We start from the raw sequence: 17,410 nt of genomic DNA, 5'->3' as shown, positions 1-17,410 counted from the left end.
GAATGTGTTGGTGCTTTCTCATCTGAGGCCATATCTCAGTGGGACAGTTGGGCCTTAGCATCAGAGGTTCCCTCAATCTTCCCTGTTCAGACACTCAGCTTCCTCCACTATCAGGGAAAAGAAAATTCCTTTTGGGCTCCCTGCCCCAAGGCAACCTCACAAACCAACTAGTCACAGAGCTTGATGCTTACTATTTTGAGGAGCTAGCTTGGAGGTGTTTCCACTTAATACTAACTAAATCTCCATCCTGGTATCTTTATCCCAAGAAGACCCTTATTCTGATCCAACTCTTGCTTATTTTTACACACATACACACACACACCTCTATTCACTCAGAGCTCTATTTAGTCTTGTTTGTGGAGAAGATCTGAAGAGCTTGGAATTTTCTGACCTATTCTGCCATCTTCCCAGAATGCTCTCCCCACATGATAATTAAGAAAAAATTTTTTTTACTTATTTATTCTAAGAATTCTAGTAGAACTTGTGGCAAATATGAAATTTTTTTGCATCTCTGCTTGTAAAATATGAAGTTATTCTCTTCTTGATTTATGTCTTGAAATTACCCTTACTTCCTAATGTTTTCATCATTAATATTTGTAGAGCATTCTGCAGATCTTACATACTATATAAATGATATACTATATAGCTATTATTATCATCACTATTCTTATCCTCAGTATTTCCTTGTGTTTACCATTTTCCCCATCTTTCTTCTTGAATTGAAACTTTGTGTTGGGGCTAGGTTCTCTGCACTTCTGGAAATATAGTAAAGTTTTCTGTAGTATTGATATGTATTATTTACTATCTGGATAATAAATATGATATTCTTCAAGAGATGACTGACATTTGCAAATCTTCCATGGGGCAGTCTAATTCTAGGGCTAACCATGGTTTTTACTCCCCTAGGCTTAGCTCCAGATGACTATAATTAAATCTATGAGAAACCGATTAAACCACCAAATAAGAATGTAGAGAGAAAAGAGAGCACAGAACAGAAATTTGGGGAAAAAAACAAAGTCAAAAGGCTTGGTACAATTAAGCAAAAGAGATTGAGTGGTCAAATTGGCAGGAGGTAAACCAAGAGAGCTCAGTGTTACAACCCAGAGAGGAGAAAGTAAGTATTTAATAGAAGAGAGTGCCAATAGTACCAAATAATACTAAAAGATCAATAAAAATGGATCTCAAAGAAGACCATCAGATATATTAATTAGAGGACATTAGTAATTTTCAAGAGAGAAATTCACTTGAGAAGTTAAAGTTAAAGGGTAAGTTGAGAGCCTGAACAGTTAGAAGGATGGTAGTGCCCTCTATATTAACAGGGAAGTTTGGAAGAGAGTGAGTGTATAACTATTTCATGTATCTGGATTAAGATAGGTTAGAACAGCTGGAAAGAATAGAAGTATTGTATGTCCACTGTGTACCCAGCTGTGAGAGGAGTTGTAACAGGGAAGTGTTCAAGGAAGTAGTATTTATATTGAAAATCAATTCATATTAAGTATGGGGAGGGAGAAGGAAGAAATATTGAATGTGATTCATCTTCCCACACTTTTATTGGTTCATCACCTATCTCTTCAGCTTCATTTCTATTAAATCATTCTGAGGTACCCTCTACTTTGGTGAATACTTCTCTAAATTGGGAGCTTTTTTTGTTGGTTTCATCATGACATCTTTTCTTTCTTTCCTTCCTTCCTTCCTTTCTCCCCTCCTGCCCCTCCCTCTTTCCTTCCCCCCTTTTCTCCCTCCCCCCTTTCTCTCTGTCTCTCTTTCTTTTTCTCTCTCTCTTCCTTCCTTCTTTCCTTTCTTTCTTAACTCCCTAGTTCTTTCTCTGGCATTTTCCATCATGAGTCTTTTGGAATTGTATCATGACATCTCTCTTTAATTCCATCAATGATTTAATATGAAATAACTACTCTAACAAAACAAGAAATGGACATCTTAATTATACACATTTCAAAAGAAGTCTGAGAGCCCCTTTAATGAACTGCTTTAACAAAAAGTCATCAGGAAGAATTGTTAAATGGTTGGCAATATGGCCGAGCCATTGTAGTCTCCTCAGGAAAAAAAAAAAAAGTGGGGAGAAGGGAAGGAATAATGTGCCAAACATAGTATAAGAACTGAAATACTGCAAAATAAAATGTGGAAACAAACCTCAAAATAAAAATCTCATGAACTCACTTTCTATAACTTAAAACATATAGAGGTTTCATTCAGCATTAGAAATTCCACAATGTTGATTCCATTTCTGCTAAAATACCCTTCCACACTTCTAGGCTAAGTGTCCTCCCACAACGCACTCTGTTCCTGTACCAAATACTCTTTGTATTGCTACAGATACAGCCATTTACACCCCATTAGGAGGGTTCTACTGGGACCTAAAAACTCACCACCTTATCTTGGAGGAAGAATGGCCTCCCAATTTTGAAACCTAGCAATATCTCCCAACATGTTTCTGAATGAGGATGCCCTCCTGTGTTCCAAGTGAATACTGCTGCTGACCCCCTATTCTGGAACCTACACTGAGGTCCATTTCATAGACGTGTCCCTTAAGCATCTTTCACTGGAAGAGTCCTAGAATAAAAAATTACAATTCACAAGAGAGCAGAAGCTATCGGTCCTTTTAAACTTTCTAAAATGATACCGTTCCATCCGGTCCTCAACAAATTAACTGGGGTGAATTTGGCACATTTGTCCTTATCTTCAAATCCAGAAAGGTTTTTAAGTCCCTGGGGAGGACTGTTAACACAAGTTATTGTACTGTTAACAGAAGAGTCTCAATGAAATCCATGTAGTACAGTGGGATCTGCTTGGTAAGAGCAGAGTAGATAGCATTGTGGGCTCCAATGAACATTGGACATTAGCATGGATGAAAACTGATCCAATATAACCTGTTGATGACTTTATTCTGGACCTAATGGGGGGGGGTGTGTACTTTCACATTGTTGCCAATACACATTATGTTCATTAAGGATCTAGCAAAGAAGGTCAGGAGGGGACCTAGAAGAGCACTGAGGAGTTAAGAGAGTAGAAATCACAATGTGGACAAAAAGAAGGGTTTTGTAAAGGGAAGGCAGAAAGAGAGATGGAAAGCCAACAGATTATGGGCCAAGTAAGATTTCAGAATTCTTGAACCTAGAGGTGGTGCATTTGTGGGTGATGGCAAAATCAAGGATATGGCCATCTTTACATGTGGCTGAGATGGAGTGGAGGACTGTGTCATGGAAGTGAATGGGCTGAGGAATTCAATTATTAGGGTGTTTGAGGGAGTATGGAGAGGTATATTGAAGACTTCTAATAGGAGGAGAGGAGTTGCAAAAGAGAAAAAATGCACGAGGTACTAAACTCTAAGGAAGGAAGAATGACTTAGTAAATGTTAATTTTTATTATGACACTTTTGTATCTTAAACATTTTTTGAGGTAGGTTGAAGTTTCATGGAGAGTAGATAATTATTTTTTTTTTCCAAATTACTTTCTGAAATTGGAGAGAAATTTTGTACCTTTCCTATGTCCTTGTTTTTTGACTATGTTATTTTCAACTGGTTGGTTGCAGTTTGTGTATAAGTCCTGCTATATTATACCTTTAAACCAAACTAATAAGCATTATTTTTTAGGCGGAATTTTCTCCCCTTTCAACTCATTTTTAGACTTTCAAGATGGTTTAATATGGTCCATGACAGTAACTGGATATGTAGCCTTAACTTTTTTTTTTTTTTAATATGGTTATCTTTGACTTTCCTTGCCCCTCCCTGGTTGTGGTTATAACAGTTGTGATCCTCTAAAAGGATAACATGCATTAAAAATGACCCAACTATACACTACACTTTTAATGTATTATTTTGTACTATATTTACTGTTTTGTACACCATACCCATGGAAGACTGTAAATTCATTGAAGAGACAATTAGGTAAACTTTGTATCTCTCCCATGGAGAACAAATGGGAATTTTCTGGCCCTCCTTGGTAATTATTTAATAGGTATTTACCTTCAGGTGACTGTAGGATAAGAGAGGTAGATGTTAAAGAAACTGTAAAACCCATTTTAGGTTTTGAGAAGAGGTAACTTAAATCAATTCAAAGTATAGATTGACCCAAGGAACACTCATTGGGTGGGTGGCGGGGAATCAGAGATGGCATATAGGAATTGGGGAATGATGTTCAAAAACATAGCTCCAGTATTGATGTTTTGAAGGTAAGGTGTAGGATGCTGGCTTTCTTTCACTATTACCCATCTGAAAATGCAGAGCTTACTTCATACAAACTGGTTCAAAAGAAAACCAATATTGTTTAATTTAGGGACTATTTTCTTTCACCGTCGTGTGTGCACTTTGGAGATTTTTTTAAAAAGCTGAACTTTTATAGAATACTTAATTATAAAGATCATTATTGTTAACCATCAAATTAAAGAACCTAAAAGATGAGAAAATGTATTTTCAAAAACCTGCTAGATTTTAATTTAAATATACATAGTTTTCAAACATAAATAATACTTTAAAAAAAGATATTAAAGTGTGTCTAGGATACCCCCACATTTTCAACGTTTGTGTACGGGCGCGCGGGCGAGCTCGCGCGCTCGCGCAATGCTCCAGCTCCCTCCCTCCAGTAGCTCTAAGCAAAGCATCATTCTACTCCTCCCTTTTCCCCTGGAGCTGTTCACCGCTAGGCAATCTGGTTCTGGCTGGAGCTGCTGCTGCACTGAGCTTTCTCTACTCCACTTTCCTGCAGCGGCCATACTGGGGGCAACCCAAACTTGCTACATACAGACACCAACTCCTCCTCCTGCTTCTTTCTCCTCCTCTAGCTGCTGTAACCGCCCCTATTTCTAGCTCCAGCCGCACACCGAGGAATTAAACCTGCTGCAGTAGCCCTCGTCTAGCTTAAGACTGGAAGAAATCAGATGTTAAAGGGGATCGAAGGAAGAAGAGAGTGGGCAGTGCAATAGCAAAATTGTGGAGAGGAGGAAAGCGCAGGCGAAGAGGAAGTTTCTTCTTCTCAAGCAGCAGGTAAGAAGCTTCCCCAGCCATGCATATTGCATGCTTCTCCCCTCTTGCAAATGCTTTCATAGCTGCCACAGGAAACTGCCGTGGCTGGAAACGTCTGGGTTCGCGTGTTAGCACGGTGGCTTGGCCGGTTTTACCATAGCCCCTGCAAGAATTGTTTAGTACATTTGGGTCTCCGTGACTCATCTGTGCTGGTGCTCAGGTCTGTGGGGAGGCCTGGGGTGGGTGGAGAGGCGGAGATCTGGCTGCGTAGCGTTAAGCGTTTGGGGCTATCGAGCTATTTATTTTTGCCGGGGGCGGGGGGAGTTGGGAGGGAAGGGACAGGTCAAAAGGTATTTTTAGGAAATGAGGTTTGCTGAGGGGAAAAAGCGGAGTAAAGGATTGGTATTGATTCTAGTTATAAAATTGCAGGTGAGGAGGGGACCAAGAAAGGGCTTAATCTAGAGATGTTGGCTGGGGGAAAAGTTACAAATGGGGGAAGTGGATGATGGGGTTAATTGTACAGAGTGAGTGGAGAGCGTTTTGGTTTCTTAAGAAGGTTGTGGTTTTTATCCTTTTCGAAGGAGATGGCCTACTATCACAGCCCACCCAGAAGATTGTACTGATGTGGCTGTTATTGAGCAAAAAATAGCTCAGATCTGTAAAAAAAAAAAAAAAAGAAAAAAAGAAAAAAAAAGATTGTTCTCCTTCACTTCTGTTCTCATACCCATGTTTTCCCCATTCGTTCAGGCCTCTATATATGGACTCCCGTGCCACCTATTTTTATGTGTGTACCTGCTACCCGGATGGAAGTAAAATAACCCCATCCATTTCCTCGCTCCTCCAAATATAAGCTTCTGGAGGGAGCTTATACTTGTACAGTATCGTTATCACTTAATATTTATGTGAATTGTTGAATTGGATAGCATAAGATTATTACAAGGAGGTAGTATTTATCCAGGTTTAGTTTCTCTAATAACCTTTGTCTTGGATTTCTTTTGGCTCAGACATAAAAGGGACTCTGGAAAATGGAATACTAGACTTTTTGTGGTAGGAAAAGAGTAAATGACAGAAGTTTCCTCCTGTTTTTGAAAGTCATTGCTATTTTATATGGGATGGTCATTTTCCCTTATGATGGATTCTTATTTGAGCTATCTGACCCACTACTTGCATTTGCCAATACTTCTCTGAACCTAAAGAGCTACTTCCATCTTTTCTTACCTTAGCTTCCTTTTCAGCAGGTCAGAAAAATTGGATACAGCTATTTTGGTATACTGCCATAAAGGCTTCTATAATCTTGGACAAGACACAAGCAATAAATACAGATAGATGAAGTAGGCTACACCTAGAAAAATGTTGCTTAATTTTTCCTCCAGTGCTGACAAATTCAGGTTTGTTTGTTTTTTTAGGCTGTTATTCCAAAAAGTAAAAGAGTAGACCTTGTTTTTAACTAAGAGATGCACCTGTTGCAGCAGGCTGGCAGACTGAGCTAAACCTACTGGTGTCTTGCCAACGAAAACATGTAAAGGATATTTGAACTGGTGTGTTGTTTCCCTACTTCTCTTGCTCCTTTTGGGATTATATGTGAATCTGCAAAATTTTCATTCATTTAAAAAGTGACCTGTCCTCTCTTATTTTAAATATTGTCAATTTTAACTATGGACCCATTAAATCAAGGTTCCTGGCTAAAACCTCAATTTAACATTAAGCTGACCTCAAGCCTATTAGTGGTAAGGTGTTCACAGGTTGGAAAAATCATGGTTTCAGTTCCCGAAGAATGCTTTTTATTTATATCCTTGAAACAGTGAGGTTGTACTTAAATTAGCTTTTTTTAAAAACAGAATTACTGATTTGAGACAACTGAAATAGTGCCAGTCATTCCTGACTTTGTTCTTACTGAGACACACAGAAATGAGAGAGAAAGAGAGAGAGAGAGACACACAGAGATGTGAAAAACCTTGAAATACTATTGTGTGCGTAGCTCTATGAACCTGTTTTGAGGAATGAGCTCATAGAATCCCTTTCAGGTCATTTTACCTTCACTGAGTATATGTATGTGTTCATATTCCAATATACACACATATATGCATAATGTAACTTATTTACATATATATGTATACACACATACCCACACATTCACATATATATATACACAGAGAGAGAGAGAGTTGGCTTTTTCTCCACCTATTGACTTATTTCTGTTATTTATATGTGTTATTCAGTTGGTTTCTGGAGAAACCAGTTGGTTTCTAGAGAAAAAAACTCTAATAATCACTATTTAATTATATTTAGTAATTTTAAAAACTCATTTTTCTTTGCTGTCCTATTTATAGTAATGTTAATATTTCAGTGGATTTCTATTTTCATTGATGTTGTCACTCTCTTCAACTGTATGCATTAGAACTCATTCATGATTTTGAATCCTATGCAACTCTTGACCATGTCCTTTATAAAGGCTACATCCAACTTGTTGGGAGTTTTCCATTGTCTCTTTTCATTTTTTACCAGTGCATTCTGGCAATTGTCCATTCCTCCATCTTGCTTCATTACTGGCCCACTTTGTTTTTAATTCATACATTTCTTAGATAGTATTTTTTACTCTGCTTTTTGTGTACAATTCACCATCGATATGATACTATACCCTATTTAGTATCATATCCTCTGTGGCTCAGGAATTGTGGTATGCATTTCATGATTCACAAGCATAAAACGATATTTGGAGGAAAGTAGTGGTGCTGCTGCTTCTTTTCTTCCTTTTGAAACAGTCAGAGTTAAGTAAGTGACTTGCTCAGGATCATTAATAACCATCAAATCTGAAGCCAGTCCTCCTGACTCCAGGATAGTGTTCTATCTACTGTACCATCTAAGTGCCTCCCCCATTTCTGCTGTTTCATTGGCAAGAGGAACTCCCTTGTAAGAAAACAATTTCTAACTGTATAGATCAGTTATTATTCCCCAGCCTGTATTTAGGAAGTGTCCAGCAGCAGCAGAGAAGATAAATGACTTGGCTGGGGTCTTAACAGGCAATGTATTTCAGAGGCAGGACTTGAACCCAGGTCTTTTGACTTCCAAATATAATTTTCTTTTCTTTTCTTTTTTTTTTTATTTAATAGCCTTTTATTTACATGATATATACATAGGTAATTTTACAGCATTAACAATTGCCAAACCTCTTGTTCCAATTTTTCACCTCTCCCCCCCACCCCCTCCCCTAGATGGCAGGATGACCAGTAGATGTTAAATATATTAAAATATAAATTAGATACACAATAAGTATACATGACCAAAACGTTATTTTGCTGTACAAAAAGAATCAGACTCTGAAATATTGTACAATTAGCTTGTGAAGGAAATCAAAAATGCAGGTGTGCATAAATATAGGGATTGGGAATTCAATGTAATGGTTTTTAGTCATCTCCCAGAGTTCTTTTTCTGGGCATAGCTAGTTCAGTTCATTACTGCTCCATTAGAAATGATTTGGTTGATCTCGTTGCTGAGGATGGCCTGGTCCATCAGAACTGGTCATCATATAGTATTGTTGTTGAAGTATATAATGATCTCCTGGTCCTGCTCATTTCACTCAGCATCAGTTCATGTAAGTCTCTCCAGGCCTTTCTGAAATTGTCCTGTTGGTCATTTCTTACAGAACAGTAATATTCCATAATTTTCATATACCACAATTTATTCAACCATTCTCCAACTGATGGACATCCATTCAGTTTCCAGTTTTTAGCCACTACAAAAAGGGCTGCCACAAACATTCGTGCACATACAGGTCCCTTTCCCTTCTTTATAATCTCTTTGGGATATAATCCCAGTAGTAACACCAAATATAAATTTCTAATTACTAAACCAGTCTACTGGTAACTACTCTTAATATGGCAATAGTAGGATGAATATTGGAATTTTTTAAAGGAGGGAGCTTTTTTTTTTTTTTAAAGAAAACTTTGATGACTTTTAAAGTACTATGTAAACTTGGTAGCATGGTATATAATGAATAGACTCTGGATTAAGAATCAGAGGATGTAGGGTCAAGTAATACCCCTGACACTGGCTGTATGATCATGGACATGTTACTTTATCTGTCTGTCTATTTGTCATGACAACACTTTATCAAATGTAAAAGGTGGAGGTAAATGTGGAATATTGGACTAATGACTTCTCATGCAGGTCTAAATTTATGATCTTATTGTTCTGAAATATCTCTTCTCTTCTCTTCCATTACTCCAATTTGTATGTATAATTGAGAAATGACTGAATTATATTTATACCTTCAGTTACTGTTTTCCTTGTATGCTAGAAATGGGGATTTGAGGAAGGCTGAAAGGATAGTAAGACCCAACTCAGAATCTTTTTTCTTTTCCCTTCATGGTAGGTATCACTCTTTGATATGTTTCGATATTTTTAAAAATAATTTTGAAATAAGTTGTTTTCTCATTTACATTGAATTTATTTAAGACCAAAAATGTATTTGGTTAAAAACTATTCTTAGAAAGAAGAATGTCATTCTGTGGGGAATAGAAATTAGAATAAACCCTCTCTTGTTTCACTTCTTGAAATGATACCAATGATCCTTGGATTTTCCTGCCACTAACATATCTTTGTGTCAGTGAACATTATCTTTCTGAGAGCAGAGAGGATCCTGTTAAGTGTTCTATGGTATAAAATTTTGTTACTCTTCTGAGATTTGTGAGATGAACAACCATATTTACTGTTGTTGAATTTTAAACGTGGTTAGCTACCATGGTGTTTCATCTCAGACACAGAAAAGTTAATTTTTCAGTCTCTTTAAAAGGCAGTTATTTATGACATATATATGAAGTCTTAGGTGAAAGCTGATTATAATCAAAAGAAGAGTTCCAAAACAATATAAAACTGAATTTTGTAGAGACATTTTTAATTTTTTTAAAAAATGAAATCATTGTAATCCAAGAAACAAGCAGAAAATAAAAAATAAAGAAAACCTAGACAAATATCAGAAAAGGATGAGTAAGATGATTAAACGTTTGGAATTTTATTCTTATTTTTTCATTATTATACATAAGATCTTTCCAATTTATACCAACTCTTAAGTATTAAGAAAAAACTATGGCTTAAAATAGCTTACTCAGTTAACACTTTGCACTGATACCCATCATGGTATATTTGGAACACTTCTCTTAATACTACACCCATCATTATTTTTATGAGGCAAGAAAACGTGTTTAGCTAAGTAAGAATGAAATATATCAGTCCAATGCTTGCCTGATGTAAAAACTTGTCTCAGGCTTGTAAAACTGGTTTTACCGCTTCCCTTTGCTTTGGTGGTGGAGAAAAGTTTGCCTGTGGACTTTATTTAACTTTCAGTTATTTCCATGCCTCTCTTTTTGGCTTATTTTGTTTTGTTTTAGACTAAGAGAAGTTATGTTTAATAACATAATCTCTTAAAAACATAATAACATAAAATCTCTTGATTTTATTGAACTTTGAAAGAATGCAGGGTAAAAAGCAACTCATATTTATATGGAAACAGCCTTTATTTTAGTTTAAAAGCAAGCCAATTACAAATGATCTTCGAGTTTAGAGAATTTGCTTGTTTACATTGTATAGTTCAACTCTTTTAAAGTTTGATTCTTTATTCATTTAAATGTACCTGGTTGGGTGCCAATAATGAAGAAATTATTTCTCTGTCATTTAAAAGCACCGTGTCTGTATGAATCTTGTTGACTCTGTAGTAGGAGGCAACTGGGTATATGCCACATTGGCATTATTCTCTCATTTTGGGTGGGGTGAAACACAGAGACTGACTCACAGCTGTTAAAGAGCTGTTCCTTTGACCTTAATGTCCTTCCCCAAATTCTCTCCTTTCTCTTTTTATGTTGTATACACAACACATATGCACTAAATATCTGCATTTCTGTGAAATATGTTTGTCTTTTCAGGAGAATGTAAGATCTTTGAAAGCAGGGAATGTTATAGTGGGGATTTCTTTTTTTTTAAAGATTTTTTAAAAAGATTTTACTAAGTGCCATGCACCTGGATTAATCTGGGAATACAAATGCAAGCAGAAAGATGGTCCATGCCCTCTAGAAGTTTACACTATAATGGAGGAAGACTTAGGAAAGGAATGAAAAAATGAAGGGAGGATTGGTGGGATGAGAAAGTCTGGATATAACTTGGTGAGAAATGAGGATTGTTGTTTGTCCTTCCTTCGAGGACATTATTATGATATCTGGGACCGATGCAAATTAATTAGATTTCTGTGAGGGAAGGCTGTGCAGTCACCAGTCTCACTTTCTTCTCCAGAGTCTACTCAGTGGCAAGATAAAGATCAAACGACTAGAGATGGCCCTGGTTGCGGTGGGAGACCTTCACCTTTAACAGGTCTCAGTATGTCTGAAGCAACACCCATTCAGTGATTCAAGGGTTGTACTAGATTACTACTAAAATCTTGTCCAACTCAAAAATTCTGTCATTTTGTGATGGAGTTTAGTTTTGTCTTTGTATCAGGAGAGCCTTGCACATAGTAGGTGTTTAATTAATGTGGCTGTATTGTAGATGATAACCTTATTTTTTCAACTAAAGTCTTGCTCCATATTCCTTTTGGAAAATGCCTTTAAAACATATATCATGAAATTTGACAATCTAGAAGTTGTGGTTATTGTATTTATTGGGGTTATGATTGATAATAACAATAGTTCACATTTATATGGCATTTTTTATATGCTAATCACTTTATAGTCATTTCATTTGATCTTTAGAACAATTCTAGGAGGTAGGGGCTGTTATTACACCCATTTTGCAGATGGAAAAACTGAGGCAAACAAAGGTTAAATAACTTGACTAGGGTCACCCAGAGTGTCTTAAGGATAGATTTGAACTCAAGTCTTCTTGACTCTAGTACTTTATCCTCTCTACCAGTTGACTGATCAGGTTGTTCTATCTATCCTAGACACTGCCTTTTCTCCACTCACAGAGCCACAACTCTATCGCAGGCCCACATTATGTCTCTCTATGGATCAATATTCTTCTAACCAGCCTCTCTATTTCAAATCTCTTTTCACTCCAATCTATCCTCCACTCAGCTGCCAAGGTGACTTTTTTTTCTAAAGCATAGTTTGATCACATCACTTATCTATTCAATGGATTACATTATTACCTCCAGAATCAAATAGAAACTCTTTGTTTGATATGTAGATCTTCATAACTCTTTCCTAATCATAGTAGCTAGCTTTTATCCTTATCTAATATTTGCAAAGCACTTTCCACATGTTAATTCATTAGCTCCTCACAATAATCCTGTGGTAAATTAATTATTATTACTTTTGCAGATCTGGATTGGAGCTCAGAAGAGAGGTTAGGATGGATATATAAATCTAGAAATCATCTTCTGAGAGATGCACTCATGGGAGTTGACAAGACTATCAAGTGAGATAATATTGAGGTAGAAGTTAGTAAGATAGTTAGTAAGATAAAGAACTTGCTAAGGAGACTGAGGAGTTGTTGATTAGATAAGTGGGGGGAACCAGGAGGAGAGAACAGTGTCATGAATCTACTGAGGAGAGAGTCCAGAAGGAATGAAGGAAGTAAATATTTATTAAAGTATCTCCTCTGTGCCAGATCCCAAGTACTTGGCAGATTATCTCATTTGCTACTCACAATCATTGAAGGTGGGTGCTCAACAATATTTTAAGTGCTCCACAGAAGTGAAAAATTATTAGAATTGAGAAAATGCTTTGGCAATTAAGGAATCATTTATAATTTTGCAGAAGTCACTGTGAGATGTTTTATGATAAGGTTTGAAGCAAGATTGCTAAAGGTTTAAAAGAGCATGGGAAAAAAAAGGAAGTGGTTTTCATTTTCTGAATAAATTTGGCAACAAAGGGAAGGGGGAATGTAGGTTGAATACTAAGTTTAAATACTGTTGCTGCAGATATAAAAAAGTTGTTACTTTTTACATTTAAATTTGTATGTTTTAACCTTGATGGAAGGAACCTCATAGGTCAAGTCATATAATATAGGAAATCCAAGAGTAAAATTTTAAAAACCCAACATTTTATTGAGGCCTTTTCATGTTATGTTGTAGTTATTTCTGGAGGAAACTTAATTTTCTCTTTATTCTTACCCCCAAAACATCGTGAGACAACTGGCCAATAGAAATTGTTTCAAAACTTGTCGGTTTTGAACTATCGCAGATGCAGAAGGTAGAAAATGTCATTCCCTGACTACAAGGGATCTTCTAATCTTAGAATAGAGGCTACACATAAACACACAAGGTGTTTATGATCATAGTGATAAGTCACAACACAAGGGAATATAATGCATTGCCAAAAATAGAGCTACAAGTTTCCAAGGACACACATTAGCTAAATTTCAAGTGATAAAAAGAAACTATTTTTGATCTATAAGCATTAATTTGATCTATAAGCATTTGTTCCCCATATTTGTTTTATTTTGAAATAGTAATTCTCAGTAAGTACTCAAAATGTGATTTGACTAGAGCTTAGAACAGAGGAAATGTCATTTTCTTATTATTAGAAACTATGTTTCTCTTAATGCAACCCAAATTCACTTCACAGTTTTGTTTTGGTTGGCTGGTCATATACTATTAATTTATATGTTAACATATATGTTAATTATATATAAATATATAATATACATGAATTTATAATTTATATATGTTATATATAATGGAATATATATATATTTATTTATTCCATTAACCTTCCATTCCCTCCTATCCACTCCACTCCAACCTTAAATTTTTTTCACACAAATTGCTATCTAACTATACATTTCTATCTTGTCAGATTGATTTTCTTGAACACAAGTATAATATTTAAATTTGACTCTATTGAATTTCACCTTTCTATGCAGTCCTGCAGCCCAGGTGATGGTGGTGGGGTGCTTTAGCCTAATTCCAAGGAATTTGTGGCTTTGTGCCAATGAGTATGGGTTTCATCAGTGGGATGCAATGAGTTGCATTTCTTTCTTTGATAACTAATCACGGGGCTTATCTACAATACAATCATATCTACCATTATCTCTCAATATTCTTTTATTCTTTTCCCTCCTTTCTAACGTAATACTTTATAAATTGAGTGATAGTCCCTCAATTAAAATTTAACTTCTTTCTGTGCAATTAATAACAGTGAATAGGGGCTATCAGGAAAATTCTCACTACCTCCGATATAACCCACCCATGTCCCCACCAATACCTTGATAGTAACTAGAATGTGGGCTCTGAGATTTATGGCAGTGACTTATAGCAAAAAGCCTTCCCTCACATCCTGCTTTTCATTTTGTGCGTTATAGGATGTACAAGTATGGAAAACTTGCAATCTCTATTATAGATTTTTTTATATTATCTATCACAAGGTGAACAGGAATGGTTGTTATAATTTGGATCTCAAATCTCATTCTATTATCTTTCCACCCAAAAGTATTCTGTTTCCAGACATCTCTATTATTGTCAATCAGGTTTAAACTTCAGTGGATTCCTCACACTTTCTTACTATTATCTAAACAATTGACAATTCTTGCCTAATTGATTTTCCTCTTCAAGTCTCCCCTCATCAATCTGTTCTCCACACATTTGTCAAGATTTTCCTGAATTGTGGATCTAATTATGCCGCTCATTTAGCAACTTAATAAATAAAGGTTAGTGATTCCTTCTTGAGGCTAAGATTATTACCTCATCTTCATATCATTCTCTTTTAATTTCTGTTTTTGTATTTTATAATATGTATAATTATTAGTGTGGTAGAATATATCTGTGTATAAAAATAAATAAGTAAATATACCCATTTTATGGGTGTGTTCTTAAAACATCAGCACACAAACTTCTTATCTCAGCAAATATAAAACGGCACAAATTCAAGCATACCTGTTAGTTTCAGTGTAGTAGTAGCCAAGCAACCAGATCCTCTGTGGTTCCACCATTGCACCAGGCAATAGACCAAACCCCCCCATCCTATCCCTGCAGTCCTCGAACAGCACCATGCCCCCTCCTCCCTCCTGTGCCAGTGTAGAACCAGAGGCTTGGTTAGAACTCCCTTCACACACACACACACACACACACACACACACACACACACACGGCAACATCAGACTAGCAGCCATGGCCTGCAGTTGCTAGCAATAGGTTGCTTGGAATGCCTTTCTCCATACCAGGAGCAGAGCTCAACTTAAAAAGTGATGAAGTAAGTTGAGGAAAATGAGCAAAAAAAGAACTTCCTTCAGAAGAGGACAACAATGTTAATATGCCTACATTCCAATCCTCAAAGGAAAATGAGAATTAGTCACAATATTAAAAGTCACTTTTATAACAGCTCCAGAAGTATCTTAAAAATCTGATTAGAGAGGTAGAAGAAAATTTTTGAAGATAAATGAAAATAATGCAAAAGATTCAGAAAAAAGACAATAGCTTGATGAAGGAAGCACAAAAAAATGCAGAATGATGTACATAAATTTAGAGAAGAAAACAACTCTTTAAAAAGAAGAATTGGTCAAATGGAAAATGGGGTAAAAAAATCTAACTGAAGAAAATAACTCCTTAAAAATTAGAATTGGACAAACAGAAGTACTGACTCCATGAGATCAAGAATCAATCAAACAAATATAAAGATAGGAAGAATAAAATAAAATAAAATATCTCATTAGAAAAACAACTTACCTGGAAAATAGATCCAGGAGAGATAATTTCAGAATTATTGGACTACCAGAATGCCATGACTAAAAAAGGTTCAAGAAGTTATCAAAGAAAACTGTCCTGATATCTAGAATCAGAGAGTAAAATATACATTGAAAGAATCCACTGATCACCTCCTGAAAAAGATCCCCAAAATGAAAACTCCCAGGAACATCATATTTTTCAAATACAAGACTAAAGGAAAGCATAAAAAAGAAAGAGAAAACATAAGAGATTCAATAAAGTTTAACTGTTTGTGGATCCCTGCAAGAGAAGATTATAATTGTAACTCTTTTTTTTTTTTTTTTTTTTTTAATAGCCTTTTATTTACAGGATATATACATGGGTAACTTTACAGCATTAATAATTGCCAAACCTCTTGTTCCAATTTTTCACCTCTTACCCCCCCACCCCCTCCCCTAGATGGCAGGATGACCAGTAGATGTTAAATATATTAAAATATAACTTAGATACACAATAAGTATACATGACCAAAACGTTATTTTGCTGTACAAAAAGAATCAGACTCTGAAATATTGTACAATTAGCTTGTGAAGGAAATCAAAAATGCAGGTGTGCATAAATATAGGGATTGGGAATTCAATGTAATGGTTTTTAGTCATCTCCCAGAGTTCTTTTTCTGGGCATAGCTAGTTTATAATTGTAACTCTTAAGAACTGTATCACTATTAGTGCAATTAGGAGTATACATAGATAGAGAGTGCCAATACAATATGACTTTGATGGGATAATAATCCCCTGCCCCTTCCAAAAAAATTAAGAGGTGAGAAAAAAGATTATACTGGGATAAGAAGTAAGGGAGAGATAAAATGGAGTAGTTATCTTACTTATAGAGATAGAATAGGGTAAATTATCTCACAGGAAGAGGAACAAAAGACCTATTGAAATGGAGAAGATGGGAAGATGAAATGGGCATTGCTTGTACCTTATTCTTATTAGCTCAAAGAAGGAATAACATATTCAATCATTTGGTTATAGAAATCTATCTTATTCTAAAATCTATGTTATTCTGTAGAGAAATAGGAAGGAGGTTTTAAAAAAGCATGTTTGGGAGGGAAGATAGAGGGAGATGGTGATCTTAAGTAAAATACTGGTGAGGAGGGTAAAGGTGAAGGAAGAGAAAGAGAAGGATAAACAGGAAGAAAAATAGGCTGGAGGGAAAAACATAGTAATCATGACTAAATAAAAAGGGAATCAAAGCAAAGTGAATTTAAAAAAAACAGACTCCTACAATAATTGTTTATAAGAAACACACTTGAAGCAGAGACACAGAAAATAAATAAGAGGATGGAGCAGACTTAAAAAAAAAACAGGGAGCAATCATGATCTCAGACAAAGCAAAAATAGGTCTAATTAAAAAAGGTATGGAAATAAACTACATTTTGCTAAAAGGTCTCAGACAATGAAGTAGTAGTATTAATAATTTAATTAATATTTAATATAAATATTTATATATAATATATATGGTAAAATATATATGCCATACAGGTAATATAATACCATATAGGTAAGCAAATGATGTGGCGTCCAAATTCTTAAAGGAAAAGTAAAATTAGTAACAGGAAAAATAGTAAAACTATATTATTGGAGTACTTCAACTTTCTACTCTCAAAATTTAAAAATCTAACCACAAAATTAACAAGAAAGAAACTTAAGGATATGAATAGAATTTTAGAAAAAAGTTAGGTATGATAGACATCTGGAGAAAACTGAATGGGAATATACATTTTCCTCAGCAGTACATGGCA

The 17,410-nt window shown here is 35.5% G+C and overlaps 1 protein-coding gene across 8 annotated transcripts in view; it reads left to right on the top strand.

Moving 5' to 3' along the window:
* The first annotated feature begins 4,620 nt into the window (after nt 1-4,620).
* The window catches only part of SEMA4D (semaphorin 4D), a 180,941-nt gene continuing 168,151 nt past the window's right edge, over nt 4,621-17,410 (top strand). For 5 of the 8 annotated variants that reach the window (XM_031939304.1, XM_031939323.1, XM_031939308.1 and 2 more), the window contains exon 1: nt 4,624-4,997. The gene's annotated coding sequence lies outside the window, so the exon portion shown is untranslated. Of the gene's footprint in view, nt 4,998-17,410 lie in introns of all 8 variants that reach the window. The other 3 variants (XM_031939345.1, XM_031939337.1, XM_031939330.1) reach the window with 2 other exon arrangements.

The sequence above is a fragment of the Sarcophilus harrisii genome, chromosome 1 (genome assembly GCF_902635505.1).
Source record: "Sarcophilus harrisii chromosome 1, mSarHar1.11, whole genome shotgun sequence".
Taxonomy (NCBI): domain Eukaryota; kingdom Metazoa; phylum Chordata; class Mammalia; order Dasyuromorphia; family Dasyuridae; genus Sarcophilus; species Sarcophilus harrisii.
The sequence above is the reverse complement of the archived record's forward strand: the minus strand, read 5'-3'. Positions and strand labels throughout refer to the sequence as shown.